Here is a 15,452-nt window from a genome sequence, read left to right on the forward strand (position 1 = left end):
TTCTGGTAGCCGTCCCAGCGGGGAACCCGGGAGAAGATGAATCGCTTTGAATGACACAGGACATGGCAGATTGGATGTTTAATTTGGGTATCTATCTAGAACACCCCCATTCCCACCTCCTCGGCTCCCACTTAGCATCCTGCCGGGGAGAAAAAGCCTTGCTCCTCACAAATTGCCTTGTCTGGCGCAGAGAAAAATCCCAACGTGACTGATGTCTAGATGGGTCCCTCCGAGTGAGGGGAAGGGAACCAGCACGACTGCATAATGTTCCTTCTTACGAAGACAAGGCGTTGTGCCAGAGCCGGAGATTTGAGTCAGACTTCAGAAAGGACGGCCTGCGGGGGAGGGCTACTGGCTGGCGGTGTGGGTTTGCTGAGGGGTCTATCCGAGGCAGAGGGAGGACCAGCGGATCAAGGCAGGGGTTTGGGGGCTGTGGGGGCCGGCAGGATCGGGAAGAGGAGGCCTGCACGGTGTCCTGGAGGGCGGCGTTAGGATGCTGGGCGCGGAGGCAGTGAGCCGGCCCCACAGCCAGCCAGCCTTCACGAGACTCTGCTCTGGAGCAGAGACTTATCACAACCTGTCAGTCCTGCTTTCTCTCCAGCCTCACCTGCCTCCACATCTTTCCAAACAAGGAAAGGAGCTGCAAACATGGCAATCACCTTCTCTGGCAGCGACCAAGAGCTGTCAGGGCGCAGCAGGGGCCAGAGCCCCGCCCAGCCCAGGGTGGGGAGCCCCGGGAGGAGGGTCGTGGCTGTGGCAGCCCTCTATGCCTATCTTGAACTCACCGGGAAGGCCTCTCAGTGCAGGGATTGTGGGGGTGGGGGGTGTCCACGGGCACCCCTGAGCCAGACCAGGGTTTGAGTTCAGGGCCCAGCACCCAAGAGCACAGCTGCTGAGACAGCAAGTTATGGAAGGAGTGTGAGGGGTAGGAGGAGAGCCAGACATTGGCATTTCTGCTAACAATTGTGTGACCTGGGGTTAGTCCCTTGACCTTGGCCTCTTCATCAAGGAAACACAGGGACTGGGGTGGGGGGTTTCTCTTCCACTCCGTTTGGTCATTCTGTGGTTCTGGAGATGCCATAGTAGTGTTGCAGGAAGGGGGACCCCTTCCAGGGCCCAAAACTGGGCTTTTGTCTAACACTTGGAAATGAATTGTCCGAGGAGACACATGTGCTGACAAAGCAAGAGATTTTATTAGGAAAGGGCACCCGGGTGGAGAGCAGTAGGGTAAGGGAACCCAGGAGAACTGCTCTGTGGCGTGACTCGCAGTCTCGGATTTTATGGTGATGGGATTAGTTTCCGGGTGGTCTTTGGCCAACCATTCTAATTCAGAGTCTTTCCTGATGGTGCACGCATCGCTCAGCCAAGGTGGATGCTAGACAGAGGGATTCTGGGAAGTGGACGGACACGCGGTGTCTCCTTTTGACCTTTCCCGAACTCTTCCTGTTGGTGGTGGCTTATTAGTTCCGTATTCCTTATCAGGATCTCCTGTCATAAAACAACTCATGCAGATGGTTACTACGGTGCCTGGCCAGGGTGGGCGGTTTCAATCAGTGTGCTTCCCCTAACAGTAGCAACTGGGATGGCATTTGGTCCCTGACTGAGGTTTGGAAGGGCTGTTTTGCAGAAAGTTTTACTTTCTTTCTTTTCTTTTTCCATTTTGGGTGGCTTCCCTGGTGGCTCAGATGGTAAAGAATCTGCCTGCAAAGTAGGAAAACCGGGTTCAATCCCTGGGTTGGGAAGATCCCTAGGAGAAGGGAATGGCCACGACTGAGAGACTAACTTTCGTTTTAGGTTCAAAGGATTCATTAGCAAAAGAAATCATTCGTTATACACAAACGAACAATGTCAATATTTAATAGAAGATTATTTAACTTAATATCAAGATTCAGCATTAAAAGAAAAGAAATAGAAACAATAGCCAGAAGTAACGGTGGTACACATCACCAAATTGGGTAGAAATCTACATCCAGACTTGAACAGTGCTGGGAAGTCCCAAGTAACAGCAATTTGGAGTTCCAACTGGGAAAGGGTCCTGGGCAGTGCTTCCACCCTGGGGTGAGACTTCAAATTGCAGCTTTGGAGGCTCCCGTTGAAACCATTTGGTGGTGTTTTGTGGGGGCTCTGGTACCATAATCCAGTAGGTCTCAGTGCCGAAAGAGTTCAGCAAGAGGCAGATAAGAGGTGATTTATCAGAATAGGATGCTTATGAAACTTACAGGCAGGCAGGTGAGGGAGTACCATGTCCCAGGAACTTACTGGGCTACAATTTTAAAATCAAAGGAAAAGTGGGGAGGGGAGAAGATCTCCTTTGTCTTTCTTAGAGTAGAAGTCATGCTTCCATCATTAGCTCCTCCTCTAGGTTGAGCAGGGGAGTTTGCTTATTTGTATGTGGTCAAGCTGCTGCCCACCAGGCTCCCCCGTCCCTGGGATTCTCCAGGCAAGAACACTGGAGTGGGTTGCCATTTCCTTCTCCAATGCATGAAAGTGAAAAGTGAAAGTGAAGTAGCTCAGTTGTGCCCGACTCTTAGCGACCCCATGGACTGCAGCCCACCAGGCTCCTCCATCCATGGGATTTTCCAGGCAAGAGTACTGGAGTGGGGTGCCATTGCCTTCTCCGAGCATGTCCTAGGGACCATTAACTTACTGAGCTCACTGAGCAGAACGTGGATCTCATGCTACCATATTTTTTTTATTGTTTTGGGGCAGGTCTTGTGCTTCTGTCTCATTGTTTTGTTGCTAAACAAGCCTGCTTGGTTTTGTGGTTAAGCAAACCTGCTTTCTTGAGTAATCATTAACTTACAAGGGTCTCCCGTATTTTTTCACTTACATTCCCATAGTGGGATTAACTATTTAGTCACCTACTTTGTCCCTTTATTCTGTCCCTATCACCGCTTGTAATCCTAGGCTGTAAACTGATTCCATCATCAGTTTGTGTGCAAAAATGCAGCTCTGGGTTTTCTTTAACTTTTACAATGCTGTTTGATCCACCTTGTGAATTATAAGATTCCTTAAACCCCAGAGAAGCAGCCAGGTCCCCAAGGGCTTAAGAAATTCCAAGACCAACTTCCTTTCTTATTGAAAGGGCCACCTTGGGGGGTTTTCTAGTGGTTAAGCAGCTACCTTGCAGTGCAGGGGACACTGGTTTGATCAGTTGGTGTGCTTGCAGGCAGGCATGTAGTCCAGGCAGGGTCCAGGCAAGGTCAGAAGTCAATCAGAGGCATGCTTCCCTACTTCTGAAGTCTGAACAGGACTACCTCTATTTTAATTTCCCTAAGAAGGACCTAGGAAATCACAGTTTTTTGGTGCCTATCCTCTCTTCACACTCCCAGAGGAGTGTTGAGATGACTAATACAGGTCCTTTGAATTGAAGAGGCATGTGGATCAGACTTCTCAGGACTTTTCAAGCCCGAAGAAGTCTGGAACTAAGTGGTTGATTGATGGAGGTACATCTGGAAGCATCTCACTTCCTTCCTGTCAGCCTTGGAATCTTCCTGCACATCGCTTCCCACACATAGCACATCATTCCCCAGCCCTGGCTGCCTCTCCTGTTCCACAAACTGTCTTTCTGAGGTTGCATGTCTCCCTCTGAGTTCTTGAAAGCCTGGGGACAAACAGAACAGAGGATGTTCTCAACATGAGTACGGGTAATTTGCTTCCGATAAGCCACAGTGTGGGTAATTTACCTGTACAAGTCAAGAGATGGATGCCTTTTCTGTCTGGTCACACTCTGATTTCTTCTCAAGTCAGAAAATATCTACTCTGTAGCTCCAGCCCAGCTGATGCTGACTGCTCCTACCCAAGCCCCCTTCCCAGCTTCTTCCAGGGCAGTGATGATGGATCTCAGCCCCCATCCTGGTGCCCTGGGATGAGACAGCTGAGAGGTGGAGGAGCCTGGAGGAAACTGGAGAGAGAAGAGCCACTTAAAAATGTCCCTTTGGCTTAAAACTGGATGTAGGTGGGGAAGATACCATGATCACAGGGAAGAAGCTGGGACCAGATGCTGAGGCAAACTTCAACAAGCAATGCCAAGAGAACTTTTTCTTAATATTCCTAGCTCCCCTTTCTGTGCCACATGCTTTCCCCACCCACTCCAGGGGCTTAACATCTCATGTTTTCTGCTCCCTCACTGTATCTCTATGTATCATTTACACCTGCATTAGAATATAAGTTATTGGGTGACATCATATGCACATTCCTAGGCCATCTTTTCTGAAGGTTTTCTATCTAAGTAGTCTAAGACCTAAAAAATATCTAATACTGGGCTTTGTTCCCCCATCAAATAAGACCAACATTGATGGCACTTGGAGGTTTCAGAGCCTCTGTAAGTAGCAGTCAGGAAGCATTTGCTTTGCCATCGGATGAAGTGACACCGCCAAGGTTCTGGCAATGGGACAAGCTCATAGTAGGGCAAGGAAGCCAAGTGGCCTTTTCCTCTCCTACCCTTTGCTCCAGGTTGGTGAACTGGACCCAAGGGCTGAACTCAGGCTAAGCTCAGAGATTCCTGAGGATTCCCTCCTTAGTCCTCTTCCAAAAGAGCCTGAAAATGGCCTCTCTTGGTTGGGGTGATTTAGGAGAACAAACGACAGAAGCAGAGCCTAGGAAGGGCTGGAGGGAAGGATGGAGGGCGTGACCACAGCCCATTGCCAGCAGGTCCCTCCTGCCAATTCCCAAGTCCATCCCTGTGGGGGGCTGCCGGTTAATGGGTGCACATGCTTTTGAGCCTCTCAGATGGACTGTGCATGGCAGAGGCACAGTATGGGGTTGTGGGTTGGAGTGGGTGAGGGAGGAGCTGTAGCTCAAGGGACAGAAGGGTGACTAGAGGAAGTGAAGGATGCTGCCTCTCCTTGCTGGCCACTCACTGCAGCCCCGTCTGTCCTCAGATGAATCACAGCATGACGGGACAGAAGCTCAAGCGGTATGCAGCCAGAAAACCTAAACCCGCTGCATCTGGAGCATGTGTTAGTCACTCAGTCGTGTCCGCCTCTTTGCAACCCCATGGACTGTGGCCTGCCAGGCTTCTCCATCCATGGGATTTTCCAGGCAAGAATACTTTGGTAACTGCAACCAAAACTTCATTTTGGGACTTCTGTAGTAGTCCAATGGTTAAGAATTCACCTTCTAATACAGGGGAGGCAGGTTTGATCCCTGGTCAGGAAACCAAGATCCCACATGCCGAGGGGCAACTAAGCTTGTGACCCCAACTACTGAGCACAAGTGCTGTGGAGCCTGCGAGCTGCAACTAGAGAGTCTGTGCGCACAACAAAAGATCCCACGCAATGCAGCGAAGATCTTGGGTGCCACAACTAAGACCTGAAGAAGTCAAATAAATATTTTAAAAAACAGCAAACTTCATTTAGCCTCCATTTTCTCATCTGTAAATGGTAATGTGAGAAAAACTCCCGATTTGAAGATTAAGTGATTTGGTATGCGAGACTTGCTGGCCTGCACAGTGGTGTGCTGATGTGAGTTATTATTGTTTTCTTTCTGCAGGAAGCGCGGGAGAGCCTGGCCGGTCACTTTACCTCATAGTGGCTCAACAAGCCACTACCCTCACCCCCGACCCCGACCCCAGATAGGTGTGTGGTCCACGGTAAAAGGCAAAACAACCACCACAAACCACAGATGGGGGCGTGATGCTTACCCACAAGGGTCCCTCCTCATCTTCAGGAGACTTAGACTTGGAGAAGGGGCTCTAGGATCTAAGCCAGATGAGGACCCTTTGAGCACTCATGGAAACTTTCATGGGAGGCTGCAGAAGAGGGGAAGGTTGGAAGAGGGGAAGTTTTCCTGAATACAAACCAAGCCTACCCTTTTCAACTGACACCTTTGAGCATTCCCTGGTTGCCCATCCTGAGCTGGAAACTGTATAGGACCTAAGAAAACTCTGAAGGGGCTTACAGTCCAATTGAGATAATCAGGGGACCCCTCAAACATGGGAAATAATAGGCAACCTGCACCACCATACTCACAGGTGTAGAAGGAAGGAAGCTGTTGACCCCACCACGGCCTCCCATCAAAGAGTGGCCCCCCTTGGGGAAATGGGGTTGTCTTTAGCTGGGCAGGGAGCATGTGAGGCTGAGAGGGAGGGACATGGGGGTGCCAGGCACCCCTGCTAGGTCATCTGCCATCCTCCAATTCCAGTTCTCCAACACCAGCTGGATGCCCCATGTGTGGGTGTGTGCCAAGTCGCTTCAGTTGTTTCTGACTCTTTGCAACCTCATGGACTGTAACCCACCAGACTCCTCTGTCCATGGGATTCTCCAGGCAAGAATACTGGAGTGGGTTGCCATGCCCTCCTCTTGAGGATCTTCCTGACCCTGAGGATTGAATCCTCGTCTCCTGTGTCTCCCACATTGTAGGCGGATTCTTTACCCACTGAGCCACCCGGAAGCCTGATGTCCTATACTTCAATTCAATTCAGATACTAGCTACACAGAGTTAGCACAGACCCCACTGGTTAAGGGGCTCAGTACCACAAGGTTGCTTCCCCTTCCGCTGCCAGCTCCACTTCCGGTGCCTGCCCCCACTTCAGAGCCAACAATTCCTGGAATGACTCACAGAGCTCATGGAAAGCACTATACTTTTTTATTTTTTAAAGGCAATTTTGATTTACTTATTTATTTACTTTGCGGCTCTGAACAGCATGTGGGATCCTAGTTCCCTGAGCAGGGTTGGAATCTGTGCCTCCTGCACGGTGGAAGCACACAGTCTTAACCACTGGACTAGGGGGGAAGTCCCCACTATACTTAGGATTATTGTTTTATTAGAAACAGTACAAATGATTAGCCAGAATAACAGGACTACTGAGCAAGGTGTAATGGAATGGACTGAAGCATAAGGGCTTCCATTCTGTGAAGTCAGGGTGAATCTCTTTCCCAGAATATCTACAATGATTGTTCACCAATCCAGGAGGGCTCATTGTTCAGAGTTTTTATGGCGGTTTCATTATGTAGGTGTGATTGATTAAATCATCTGCCGGGTGCCTGAGCTCAATCTCCAGCTCCCCTCTCCTCCCTGGAGGCCAAGGGTGGGGGCTGAAAGTGCCAACCCTCTATTCACCTGGTTGGTTTTCCGGACAAACAGCCCAGCCCTCATTCTGAAACTACCCAGGGACCTGCCTTGAGTCACCTCATTAGCGTAAACTCAGGTGTGGTTGAAAGAGGCACCTTATGACAAAAGATATCATTCGGGAAATTTGAAGTTTTTGAAGCTCTATGCCAAGAGGCTAGGACAAAGACCAACTATATATATTTTGTTTGATCCTACTCTTGGGAGGGTCTAGACCATGGCTGTGATGGGGAGAGACTCGGGGAGGGTGCTAAGAGTTGGTGACTTTAGTTAACTGAAGATCTGTCCTACAGAAGGGGCTCTGCCAGGAGGAGTTCGGACCACTGAACCAGAGTAAGAGGGAAGCAGGTTTCAGGTGGAGTTTCCTGGCAGCAGGTGGGCTGCCTTGGGAGGTAGTGAGCTCACTGCACGGGAGACATTTTTAACAGAGCTAAGTGCAAGTTCACGTGAACAGACCCAGTCAAGTATGAGCTCTGCTGGATACCTGGGTGCCGGGAGCCAGCCTGAGGAACTCCGCCCGTGGCAAAGGTCATGAGGAAGGAGGCTCAGCATACGCAAAGGCGGGATCAAGCCTCAGGAGTCCCCCTGGAAATTCTCGAGCATCTACCCCCAAAACCAGAGTCTGCCTATTTTCTGCTTTGTGCTCTCACCTACACCTCTGACTTTACGGGGGGGGGGGGTGCTGTCCCCCACTACCTCTCTCTGAAAAAAGAGTTAACTTACAGCTCCAGTTAATAAAGTTCCTGGGTGTGATCGTGTTTCAACCTACAAACTCCTTTGGAAGTCCTGTAGCCTGGCTGAATAGGTTTTTCCGGCCACATGTGATTGTTCAGAGCCTCCCAACTGTGAGAGGCATGAGATGTTCTAAACTGTCTAAACACAGATTCCTTTGAGCAGTTAAAAGATTGATTAGAAATTGTGTTGGTGAAGGTTTTTCACTTTTTGGGCCAATGTTTGCTGCTAAGTCTCCATATCCCTTACCTGCTGTGTCCCTGGCAGTGTATTGATTAATATAATTGGTGTAAGTAGTAGCTTTAATATTTGTAACCTTGGACCCTTGAGTTAATTCTTTTTCTTGTTATAGCCCACCACACCTTTGCCCTATAGGAATGCAACTTTACCTAATGCTTTTGGAGGGTGGCACCTGACTAATCACCTTTAGAGAAAAATAAGTTTTCTGAAGAAAGGGTCTTAAAATGTTAACAGGCCTCCGGGCCAGAAGATGATGCAAATCACCTAAACTTTTGCATATGATAAGTTTGCAGGAAGAAAGCCTGGCTTACTGCATGACTCTACCCCTTCCCCCATTATCCTCTATGCATAACTTAAGGTATAAAAACTACTTTGGAAAATAAAGTGCGGGCCTTGTTCACTGAAACTTGGTCTCCCCATGTCGTTCTTTCTCTCACCTTCTGGCTGAATTATTCAGCGTCTTTTCTCCACTAAATTTTCTCACTGAGCTATCCTTATTTAACCACTCTTTATATCTTTAATTAATGCTTAATTGATCTATTGTTTCCTGATCGCCGTAGCCTTCTCCCCTTCAAATTCCCTGGATCCACCAGGGCTGGACCCTGGGCACCTGGGGCTTGGATATTACCTGGCACGGTAAATAGTTGGTAAATATTTATCTGACAAATATTACCCATTTGTCAAGGCTAGAGAAGTTAGATTAAACAGCACAAAGGCACATGTCCGTTATAAATCTTTAGGCTCACCTACTGTATCCAGTTGGGCTTCCCAGATGGTGCTAGTGGTAAAGAATCCGCCTGCCAATGTAGGAGACATAAGAGACTCAGGTTTGATCCCTAGGTCAGGAAGATCCCCTGAAGGAGAGCATGGAAACCCACTCCAGTAGTCTTGCCTAGAGAATCCTACGGACAGAGGAGCCTGGAGGGCTACAGACCACAGGGTCCCAAAGAGTCAGACACGACTGAAGCGACTTGGCATGCAGGCACCATGTCACATGTGCTGTTTTTTTTTTTTTTTTAAATGGGGGTGGGGAAGGAATCTCTTAAGAGGGTCACAGTTAGTGGGGAAACAGCCATTTATGTTTAGAAAGAAGGTCAATAAAGAACAAACCAGTTCCAGTTAAAGATGGCCAGTTGAAACCATCCATTGGTTTATATTCTCCTCAAACCCCATAAAAATGACAGAAAAGGGATTTTATTAAAACCCCCATTAGTTCAAAGGTGAAATGCAGATGGAGACTTCCAGGTAAAGATGGTGAACTGAACACACACAGTTAATTTTTCTCTTCTTGAAAAACCTACTAAAGAGGCTATAAAAGAATTTTTGAAAAGTCAGAAACCCACAAAGGTGGAGAGAATGGAGAGGAAGCAATTGCAGCTGAAGTTTGGAGACTGGAAAGCAATGAACAAGTGGACTTTACCCACTCAGAAAAGCTAAAGCCCAAACCAAAAGAGGGGAAAGCTAAAAATCCATTTTCACCCCAAATCCATCTAGAGTCTCAGGCACTGGTGACAGGAGGTATTGAAAATTGAGGATTTGGATCCCTGAGACCCTCCTCAAATCTGTGCAGGTAAATACCTGTCCCCTTTCCCACACCAGCAGAAAACTGAAGTTTGTTCCCAGATATGGTAAATAGAGAGCTTCCCTGGTGGCTCAGCAGGTAAAGAATCAGCCTGCCAAGCCGGAGATGCGGGTTCTATTCCTGAGTCAGGAAGATCCCCTGGAGAAGGAAATGGCACCCACTCCAGCATTCTTGCTTGAGAAATCCCATGGACAGAGGAGCCTGGTGGGCTACAGTCCATGGGGTCACAAAACAGACACAACTTAGCCACTGAGCATGCAGGCATGGTAAACAGAGCATCTTGACTGGGGATGCCACGATGGATGCCATGCTGAAAAAGGAGGGGAAATGAAATGGACTCATGTATATAGATGCTAAGACCTCCATGACCCCCTTTCCAGAGTGCTGAGAGCCAGGTCAGAGCAGGAGACTGGAAGGGTTTCCTCTGGGGAATCTGACCAGCTCAAGAGGAAGACTTAAGGAAACAGACCTCAGAGTTTCCCTAGCTCAACAACTAATCAATCACCCAAAGGAATCTCACCATCAACAATTTCTATCACCTATAAAAATCTTCCAATCAAGAGTAGCATTTGGTCCCCTACTCCTACATAGCAGCTGACCCTCAAGGATTACCACTTAATATGAGGAAAGTCACTAATATGTAAGGCAGAGACTAAAATAAACAGAAAGAAGTAATTTAGCAGAAATAAGTACTATTCAAGAAGAGGAAAACTTCAGAAAAATTATCGTTAATATCCTTAGAGAGATAAGTGAAGACAATTGCTTGAAATAAGAAATGGATGCTATAAAACAGAATGAAAAAAAATGTTCTTGGAAATTAAAAATATGATAGCAGAAATGAAAAATTCAACAGCAGCAGTAGAGGATAAAAATCTAGGAGACTTCCCAGAAAGTAGAACAAAGACAGAGAGAAAATAGGAAAGATTAAGAAAGTGTGGGAGCTGTCCAGGGGGTCCTCTATGTGAAGCAAAGGGTTTCCAGAATGAGAAAGCAGGAGGGAGGAAGTTGTAAACGAACTCAAGAGATGTTCTGGGCCTGACCAATACAAGTTTCCACACTGAAGAGGCCCCCCAGGTGTCCATTAATGGAAAAATAGCCCACACCAAGACACAACACGGTGAAATTTCAGAACCCTGGGAATAGAGAAACTCCCTACAAGGGATTAGACATCAGAATGGCATCTTTATAGTCATAACCATGTAACTACTGATATAACAAAAACTACAATACAAATAAATTGTCAGGATGAGGGGTGGGTAAGAAGCACGAGCGCGCTCGCATGTGTGTGTGTGTGTGTGATGTGACAGGAGGGGAAAGAGGGCCAAATCCTCATTCTGCACAGTGGAAAGTCAACAGATGATGCCCAAAATAGAAAAACAAAGAAGTAGCAATATAAGCACATTTTAAAAAGATATGCAGGTAAGTATATATTGAAAAAATTAGCTAAAAGCATTGAAAGTAGCTGCTCAGGAGAGTGATTGCCTCCTCCTGGTGGGATAGAAAGCAGGAGATTGTTGTGTTTTGTTTTTAATACCAAACCTGGGGGGCTTCCCTGGTGCTCCAGTGGCTAAGCCTCTGTGGTCCCTCTGCAGGGCACCTGGGTTCCATCCCTGGTCAGGGAACTAGGGATCCCTACATGCGACAGCTAAGAGTTAGCATGCGTCAACTAAAGATCCCACATGCTGCAACTAAGACCCAGCACAGCCGAATAAGTAAATAAATATTAAAAAATAATACCAAACCTGGTAGAATTCTATAGCTCTTCAAACTATGTGCTTATATAACATTGATAAAATAAAACATGTAAAACTAAAAAAAAAACAACTAAAACAAATTGGGTGCATGCATTTTGTTACATTAGTATACATTTTTGTATGTCTGTAAGCTTTTATAAAATGTTTTAAAGGCAAAACACCAGGCCAGGGATTTCTGAAGACGGGAGCTGCCAGAGAAGATTCTTGGGGAAGGGTTCCTTTAACTGAGTATTTAGTGTGGAAAGGAGTTGAGGCAGGGGGGAAGGAGGAAGGGAGGAGAGGGTGGCCAGCAAAGGCTTGGCAGGGGACGGTTCTGACATAGGTGTGTTTAGTATGTTCTTGGCTCTAATTGGGTGAAATGCCCACCTGTACTTGGCTCATAGGAGGAGCATGAGGTGGATTGTGGGTAATTAACAGCCATGCAGAGGGACATTACCTGGGGCTGGAGCCACCGGGTGCTGCTGCTGGTGCCTGAAGAGAGGCTCATTCACCTCCCAGTGGCCGTGAACAGGGTGCGGCCACAGGAGAGGCTGGAGGCAGAGAGCCAGCCAGTGACTTTCCAGAAACCCGAGTGGGGGCAGTGCAGGTGGAAAGAGGGGAAGGAAGGAAGAAAGTGAAGATTGAAAGAGAAAAACGTGGTGGTGACTGGAGGAAAGGGTGGGAGGGAGGAGCCCAGGGGATGAAGACCAGGGGATGAAGGGGATGAGAGGAGGGAGTCATGGGGAGAAGCACGCACAGGAGGGGAGCAGCGGGGGTATCTAGGATGGGCTTCGGAAGCATGTGTTGGCAGAGGGATAGGCCTGCAAGTAGCAAGGACTTTGTGAGGGCTGGGAGGGGAGGAACTGTGGTTCAAAGGACGGGACAAAGCCCACTGTGACATCTGATATGTTCGTAGAGCTTGCCAGTCTCAAAGAACTTTCTCAGACTCAGCCTCATTCAGCCCTATGAGATGGTGAAGGCAGGCCTCACGATCTTTTATCCATGGGGAAATCGAGGCTTTCAAGAAGTTAAATGACTTACCCCATGAGCAAAACTCTCATCTGTTGCCTCCAAATTCCATAGTTTTCCCCAAACCATCCTGGTAGGTGATGGAAGTGAATGTTGCCTCTGAAGAAGTTGTGTGTGGGGATAGGAGGAGAGGGTCCAGGAGACAGAGCATCCCTGGAGAAGGGGCAAGAGAGGCAGAAGAAGTGAAGTCGGGCAAGGTGACAAGAGAAGGAAACACAAAATTCAGATGAGAAGAGCTCGGGCTCCAGGATGGTGTTAGTGCCAAAAACAATTGCAAATAAGATGTTCTGGGCTCACGCTCTGTGTCAGGCTCTGCGCTCAGTTTCTCCTCTCATCCTGGGGCAGCTCTGTGAAGCAGGGGACGTGCCATTAAGGACACTGGCATTAAGACCTTTCCAAGGTCATTTCAGGCTTCCCTGGTGGCTCAGACAGTAAAGAATTTGCCTGCAATGGAGGAGACTCGGCTGTGATCTCTGGGTTGGGAAGATGCACTGGAGAAGGAAATGGCTACCCACTCCAGTGTTCTTGCCTAGAGTATTCCATGGATAGAGAAGCCTGGCGGGCTATGGTCCATGGGGTAGCAAAGAGTCAGACATGACTGAGCGACTAACACTTTCAAGGTCATTCCATCAGTGAGTGGTGGACCCAGGATTTTAATTCAAGCATCTGATTCAGACACTGAGAAGCTCAACTCGGCCATGTTGAAGATCCCGTGCCTTCAGGTTTAGGGAGTAGGGGGCAGGAGCAGTACTTTTAAAAAATTAAAACGTTTTAAAAAATATTTAATAATTTTATTTGACCTCACTGGGTCTTAGTTGCTGCATGTGGGATCTAGTTCCCCAGGCAGGGATGGAACCTCCGGCTCCCTGCATTGGGAGCACAGAGTCTTAGCCACTGGACCACTAGGGAAGTCCCAAAACACCTTTTTAGTATTAAAAGGATAGATTTTTTAAAAATCATTTACCAAAAGTAGTGACAATCATTATTTTTTTTAAATTTAAACTGTTCCTGGAAGATGATGAATGGGACTTCCTTCTTCCTCTCCTTTATCCACAGCCATTTATGTATTATTCATCCTAATAAGGGTAAGAACAGAATGGCCTGGGACCCTCAGTTCGCCGGACCTAAGCTGGGGACCCTGGGTGGGTTTCAGAAAGGATACAGGTCCTAGCATTGGTGTGCAAAAGTTTTATCATCTGTCTCTTTTTCTCTGTGGGAAGCAGTCAACCTAGGGACCAGTCAAAAGTTGAAAAGCTGCCTTGTAGCCTGGCCTTTGGGAGATGGTGAAGGACAGGGAAGCCTGGCGTGCTGCAGTCCATGGGGTTGCAAAGAGTCACACATGACTGAGCGACTGAACGACGACAACAAGCCTGGCCTTCAGGTTGGTGGGGTGGGTGGGTGCCGTGCCCATGCAGCGAGAGGGATGTGTGTGAGGGAATGTGTACCTGTGTATTCATGCATATTGAAGTTTCATGGTGTGAGTGCAGGCCTTGTTGTGGTTATGAATCCTGTGTCTGTGAACAGATAGCTGCGTACATGATGCCCAATAACCGAGGTATGTGTTCGGACGTGTGGGTTCTTGTCTGCTGGCGTGTTGTGGGTGGAGGTGTAAGGATGTCTACGGTAATGAGTTGTGTGCTTGGGAGCAGGTACATTTGTGTGTGTGGGTGCCTGTGTATGTGTGCACATGTATGTGAAGTTTTTTGTGGATGGAAGTGTTTTGTGACCATCATGAGTCATGTGTAAGAGCAGATGTATGTAAATGTGAGAAAATTATGTGACTATGTGGATGTGGCTGGAAGTGTGAGAGTGTGTGTGGGGCGTTATGAGTCACATGTCTGGGCCAGGTAGATGTGTGTGAGTGTGTGTGTGTGTGTGTGGTTCCCTGGGTATGAATGAGCGCAAGGTCCTAGTATATGCTCTGTGTGTTGTGCCCTGGGAAGGAGGGCCGTCAGAAGTCCTAGCCTTTTCCCATCCCAGCCCCCAGCCCTCAGGTCCTTCTCTCATCTGAGCTTGACCTCAAGTTGGAGAGAGATGTGAACATCCTTTTAGCTGCTAGTTGTCCTGCCCAGGGAGCAGTGACAAGAAAATGTGCTTGTTTATATCCAAATACCTTAATAACCATCATTTTCACATGTGTCGATGGGTGGGAGAGGATGGGGATAGACAGCATTCAACTAGAAGGACACACAGCTGCTTAACTCCATGTGAAGGTTGATTTGTGAGCTAGGTGAGCGAGCAGGTGCTGGAGATGGACTTGCCCGGTGCCTAAGAGATCAGGAGCACCATTTTCTTTTTCACTTCCTTCTCTCATGCACGCCTTTCAGCAGAGCCTTGGAATAACATTAATTTATCTAATGTGTGCATGCCATAAGTTACTTTTTTAATTATTATGATCAAAATATTGCTTAAAATTGATGCCAGCTGCATGTGTTTCTGTCGGAAATCATAATTGCAATTGTAAATTGGGGAGCAGCTCAGAGCCGGGAGTTTCCCTGAGTAACAGGCCTGATACCATTATGGAGAGGTGGATAAAAATAAACCCGCAGATCGCGCAGCAAAAATACGCCAGCACGAGTTAAAAGGATAATTAGCAGAGCAGAAAGGAAGCCGGGACGCTCACCCGCTCAGCAGCATGCGGGGGCAGGGACTGGGAACCCGGGGTGGGGGGATAGGGAGGGCCCTGCAGAGGAGGGACGGGAAGGGACAGGCTGACAGGTCAGGTCCTTTCTGTGGATCCCAGCTTCTCCTTCTAGACTGGAGAGAGTAAAGACATCTACGGATAATAAAACCAGGTGATGCATGTAGAAGTTTTTTGGAAACGCACAAATCTCATATTTAAGTAAAGAAATTATTATTAACAGGACTAGGGGAACTGGGTGTTTTTTCGGCTTCTTTGTTTTCTGTATTTTTGCTGTTTGTTTTTTACCTTCTGGATCAGGAATTGTTTAGACTGAGTTTAAAAGGAGGCAGCAGGTCTAGGATCAGAAGGCTGCCTTAGAGCATGGTCATCAGGAACACAAACCTTGGAATCCATTCACTCATTTGACAACATTTATTGGGCA

At 47.8% G+C, this 15,452-nt stretch overlaps 1 long non-coding RNA gene across 1 annotated transcript; it reads right to left on the bottom strand.

Annotated features, from left to right (window-relative positions):
- Positions 1-1,223: 1,223 nt before the first annotated feature.
- Positions 1,224-11,892, bottom strand: LOC129628391 (uncharacterized). The gene is made up of 3 exons (XR_008702807.1): positions 11,816-11,892; positions 5,645-5,752; positions 1,224-1,488 (listed from the first exon to the last, which is right to left on the bottom strand). It is a non-coding gene; the product is annotated as an uncharacterized LOC129628391 (long non-coding RNA).
- Between the last annotated feature and the right edge of the window lie 3,560 nt (positions 11,893-15,452).

This window comes from Bubalus kerabau, chromosome 15, assembly GCF_029407905.1.
Source record: "Bubalus kerabau isolate K-KA32 ecotype Philippines breed swamp buffalo chromosome 15, PCC_UOA_SB_1v2, whole genome shotgun sequence".
Classification (NCBI taxonomy): domain Eukaryota; kingdom Metazoa; phylum Chordata; class Mammalia; order Artiodactyla; family Bovidae; genus Bubalus; species Bubalus kerabau.